Raw genomic sequence first — 6,000 nt, forward strand, 5'->3', positions numbered from 1 at the left:
CACAGGTATTTTCCTGTGCGTACACACACACACAGGGGCACAGGTATTTTCCTGTGCGTACACACACACACACACAGGGGCACAGGTATTTTCCTGTGCGTACACACACATACACACAGGGGCACAGGTATTTTCCTGTGCGTACACACACACACACACAGGGGCACAGGTATTTTCCTGTGCGTACACACACACACACACAGGGGCACAGGTATTTTCCTGTGCCTACACACACACACAGGGGCACAGGTATTTTCCTGTGCGTACACACACACACATACACACAGGGGCACAGGTATTTTCCTGTGCGTACACACACACACATACACACAGGTATTTTCCTGTGCGTACACACACACACAGGGGCACAGGTATTTTCCTGTGCGTACACACACACACACACAGGCACAGGTATTTTCCTGTGCGTACACACACACACACACAGGCACAGGTATTTTCCTGTGCGTACACACACACACACACAGGGGCACAGGTATTTTCCTGTGCGTACACACACACACACAGGGGCACAGGTATTTTCCTGTGCGTACACACACACACACAGGGGCACAGGTATTTTCCTGTGCGTACACACACACACACAGGGGCACAGGTATTTTCCTGTGCGTACACACACACACACAGGGGCACAGGTATTTTCCTGTGCGTACACACACACACACACAGGGGCACGGGTATTTTCCTGTGCGTATACACACACACACACACACACACACATACACACAGGGGCACGGGTATTTTCCTGTGCCTACACACACACACACAAAGGGGCACAGGTATTTTCCTGTGCCTACACACACACACACAGGGGCACAGGTATTTTCCTGTGCCTACACACACACACACAGGGGCACAGGTATTTTCCTGTGCCTACACACACACACACAGGGGCACAGGTATTTTCCTGTGCCTACACACACACACACAGGGGCACAGGTATTTTCCTGTGCGTACACACACACACATACACACAGGGGCACAGGTATTTCCCTGTGCGTACACACACACACACACACACACAGGGGCACGGGTATTTTCCTGTGCGTACACACACACACACACAGGGGCACGGGTATTTTCCTGTGCGTACACACAAACACACAAGGGCACAGGTATTTTCCTGTGCGTACACACACACAGGGGCACAGGTATTTTCCTGTGCGTACACACACACACACAGGGGCACAGGTATTTTCTTGTGCCTACACACACACACACACATGGGCACAGGTATTTTCCTGTGCCTACACACACATGGGCACAGGTATTTTCCTGTGCCTACACACACACACACACATACACACAGGGGCACAGGTATTTTCCTGTGCGTACACACACACACACACAGGGGCACAGGTATTTTCCTGTGCGTACACACACACACACAGGGGCACAGGTATTTTCCTGTGCGTACACACACACACACAGGGGCACAGGTATTTTCCTGTGCGTACACACACACACACAGGGGCACAGGTATTTTCCTGTGCGTACACACACACACACACCGGGGCACAGGTATTTTTCTGTGCGTACGCACACACACCGGGGCACAGGTATTTTCCTGTGCGTACACACACACAGGGGCACAGGTATTTTCCTGCGCGTACACACACACACACACACAGGGGCACAGGTATTTTCCTGTGCGTACACACACACACACAGGGGCACAGGTATTTTCCTGTGCCTACACACACACATGCACACAGGGGCACGGGTAGTTTCCTGTGTGTACACACACACACACACACACACACACACACAGGGGCACAGGTATTTTCCTGTGCGTACACACACACACACAGGGGCACAGGTATTTTCCTGTGCGTACACACACACACACACACACACACACACAGGGGCACAGGTATTTTCCTGTGCGTACACACACACACACACGCGGGCACAGGTATTTTCCTGTGCGTACACACACACACACACACACGCACACACACACAGGGGCACAGGTATTTTCCTGTGCGTACACACGCACACACACAGGGGCACAGGTATTTTCCTGTGCGTACACGCACACACACAGGGGCACAGGTATTTTCCTGTGCGTACACACACACACAGGGGCACAGGTATTTTCCTGTGTGTAAACACACACACACACACACAGGGGCACAGGTATTTTCCTGTGCCTACACACACACACACAGGGGCACAGGTATTTTCCTGTGCCTACACACACACAGGGGCACAGGTATTTTCCTGTGCCTACACACACACAGGGGCACAGGTATTTTCCTGTGCATACACACACACACAGGGGCACTGGTATTTTCCTGTGCGTACACACACACACAGGGGCACAGGTATTTTCCTGTGCGTACACACAAACACAGGGGCACAGGTAGTTTCCTGTGCGTACACACACACACACAGGGACACAGGTATTTTCCTGTGCGTACACACACACACACACACACACACACAGGGGCACAGGTATTTTCCTGTGCGTACACACACATACACACAGGGGCAGAGGTATTTTCCTGTGCGTACACACACACACACACAGGGGAACGGGTATTTTCCTGTGCGTACACACACACACAGGGGCACAGGTATTTTCCTGTGCGTACACACACACACACATACACACAGGGGCACAGGTATTTTCCTGTGCGTACACACACACACACACACACACACACAGGGGCACAGGTATTTTCCTGCGCGTACACACACACACACAGGGGCACAGGTATTTTCCTGCGCGTACACACACACACACAGGGGCACAGGTATTTTCCTGTGCCTACACGCACACACAGGGGCACGGGTATTTTCCTGTGCGTGTACACACACGGGGGCACGGGTATTTTCCTGTGCGTGTACACACACACACCGGGGCACCGGTATTTTCCTGTGCGTACACACACACCGGGGCACAGGTATTTTCCTGTGAGTACACACACACACACCGGGGCACAGGTATTTTCCTGTGCGTACGCACACACACCGGGGCACAGGTATTTTCCTGCGCGTACACACACACACACACACACAGACAGGGGCACAGGTATTTTCCTGCGCGTACACACACACACACAGGGGCACAGGTATTTTCCTACGCGTACACACACACACACAGGGGCACAGGTATTTTCCTGCGCGTACACACACACACACAGGGGCACAGGTATTTTCCTGCGCGTACACACACACACACAGGGGCACAGGTATTTTCCTGCGCGTACACACACACACACAGGGGCACAGGTATTTTCCTGCGCGTACACACACACACACAGGGGCACAGGTATTTTCCTATGCGTACACACACACACACAGGGGCACAGGTATTTTCCTGTGCGTACACACACACACAGGGGCACAGGTATTTTCCTGTGCGTACACACACACACAGGGGCACAGGTATTTTCCTGTGCGTACACACACACACACAGGGGCACAGGTATTTTCCTGTGCGTACACACACACAGGGGCACAGGTATTTTCCTGTGCGTACACACACACAGGGGCACAGGTATTTTCCTGTGCGTACACACACACAGGGGCACAGGTATTTTCCTGTGCGTACACACACACACAGGGGCACAGGTATTTTCCTGTGCGTACACACACACAGGGGCACAGGTATTTTCCTGTGCGTACACACACACAGGGGCACAGGTATTTTCCTGTGCGTACACACACACACCGGGGCACAGGTATTTTCCTGCGCGTACACACACACACACACACACAGGGGCACAGGTATTTTCCTGCGCGTACACACACACACACAGGGGCACAGGTATTTTCCTACGCGTACACACACACACACAGGGGCACAGGTATTTTCCTGCGCGTACACACACACACACACACACACAGGGGCACAGGTATTTTCCTGCGCGTACACACACACACACAGGGGCACAGGTATTTTCCTACGCGTACACACACACACACAGGGGCACAGGTATTTTCCTGCGCGTACACACACACACACAGGGGCACAGGTATTTTCCTGCGCGTACACACACACACACAGGGGCACAGGTATTTTCCTGCGCGTACACACACACACACAGGGGCACAGGTATTTTCCTATGCGTACACACACACACACAGGGGCACAGGTATTTTCCTGTGCGTACACACACACACAGGGGCACAGGTATTTTCCTGTGCGTACACACACACACAGGGGCACAGGTATTTTCCTGTGCGTACACACACACACAGGGGCACAGGTATTTTCCTGTGCGTACACACACACAGGGGCACAGGTATTTTCCTGTGCGTACACACACACAGGGGCACAGGTATTTTCCTGTGCGTACACACACACAGGGGCACAGGTATTTTCCTGTGCGTACACACACACAGGGGCACAGGTATTTTCCTGTGCGTACACACACACACAGGGGCACAGGTATTTTCCTGTGCGTACACACACACAGGGGCACAGGTATTTTCCTGTGCGTACACACACACAGGGGCACAGGTATTTTCCTGTGCGTACACACACACACAGGGGCACAGGTATTTTCCTGTGTGTACACACACACACAGGGGCACAGGTATTTTCCTGTGCGTACACACACACACACACACACAGGGGCACAGGTATTTTCCTGTGCGTACACACACAGGGGCACAGGTATTTTCCTGTGCGTACACAGACACAGACAGACAGGGAAAGGGGTACTTTCCTGTGCGTACACACTCAGGGGCACAGGAATTTTCCTGTGCGTATACACACACACACACACACAGGGGCACAGGTATTTTCCTGTGCGTACACACACAGGGGCACAGGTATTTTCCTGTGCGTACACAGACACAGACAGACAGGGATATGGGTACTTTCCTGTGCGTACACACTCAGGGGCACAGGAATTTTCCTGTGCGTATACACACACACACAGATATGAGTTGGTGACACTAAGAGGAGCAGTTTGCTCACCTGGACACCCAGCTCGGAGGATATGAAGCTGGGACTTTTCGCTTGTTCAGAGTGCGGAGAGTTGCAAAGATCTTGGACCCCTCCCTGTTACTGAGCGGGCTGCTCGCTCTCTCTCTCTCTCTCTACCTGGCGCTTGCACCTGATCCGCAGCGAGAGAGCCTGCTCCCTGAAGCGGATCACCGACTGACCGAGTTTGGCAGGGGCCCAGCCTCAGGTCGCAATCTGCCGCCGGCCACAACCAGGAAAGCTGTTCCCACTCCAGAGGAACCTGGAACTCCACATCCGGTGAAGAGAGCTCGTCCCTCCCAGGAAGGTGTGGAGGCTGAGGGCAGGCACACCCACACTGATCAAGTTAACAAACTTTCACCCAACTGGAAAGTCAGGGCTCGTCAAATATCACAGGCACCTTCATATGAAACTGCACAACAAACACAAGATAAAGTTCACCTTTAAAGGTGTCTGGTCAGGTTTATTGAGCTCAATAAGCTAGTCCTGCACCTTTCCAGGATTGCCCTGAAATCACTAGAAGTTACAGAATGAATGTGATTAATTAGTGAGAAAGACAGGTACATATTTAAAATAATGTTTCATGCTGATAATCAGAGAGGAGATGAAAAGGCTGTTTTCCTGAGTAGGAATTCCTACATGCCAGGAAATTAGCAGCAAACCATGTCTGTTGTGGTGCCTGTTAGGACTTGATTTCACCTGGTGGGAACACAGGTCCTTGTACAGTCCTGTATTGGAACAATCCAAATTCCAATTCACTCAGTCACTTCCACTGAATCCCAACCTGCATACTTTCTGCTGCAAAAACTTTTGGAATTATTTCTTTCACCCAACCCCAAACCAAAGTTTTCAGCTTCTATCCTGAGGACGTTAACTCATGTCAAATTATTCTATGTGGAGCAGGCATCCTTAAATATATGACCAATCAGGGCGGACTTATAACTCAATGGTAAGGTCCTGGGGTGTGTTGCTGAACAAAGGGACCTTGGAGTGCAGGGTCATAGCTCCTTGAAAGTGGAGTCGCAAGTAGATGGGATAGTGAA

The 6,000-nt window shown here is 51.7% G+C and overlaps 1 protein-coding gene across 1 annotated transcript in view; it reads right to left on the reverse strand.

The window, feature by feature from the left end:
* Window positions 1–5,204, reverse strand: part of LOC122550216 (protein FAM83H-like) — a 115,445-nt gene extending 110,241 nt beyond the window's left edge. Inside the window, exon 1 of the mRNA XM_087987737.1 lies at window positions 4,952–5,204. The gene's annotated coding sequence lies outside the window, so the exon portion shown is untranslated. The remainder of the gene's footprint in view (window positions 1–4,951) is intronic.
* Window positions 5,205–6,000: the final 796 nt, after the last annotated feature.

Source organism: Chiloscyllium plagiosum, unplaced genomic scaffold (assembly GCF_037043375.1).
Source record: "Chiloscyllium plagiosum isolate Xiang-an unplaced genomic scaffold, Cpla_swu_hap1 HiC_scaffold_5, whole genome shotgun sequence".
NCBI classification, from domain to species: domain Eukaryota; kingdom Metazoa; phylum Chordata; class Chondrichthyes; order Orectolobiformes; family Hemiscylliidae; genus Chiloscyllium; species Chiloscyllium plagiosum.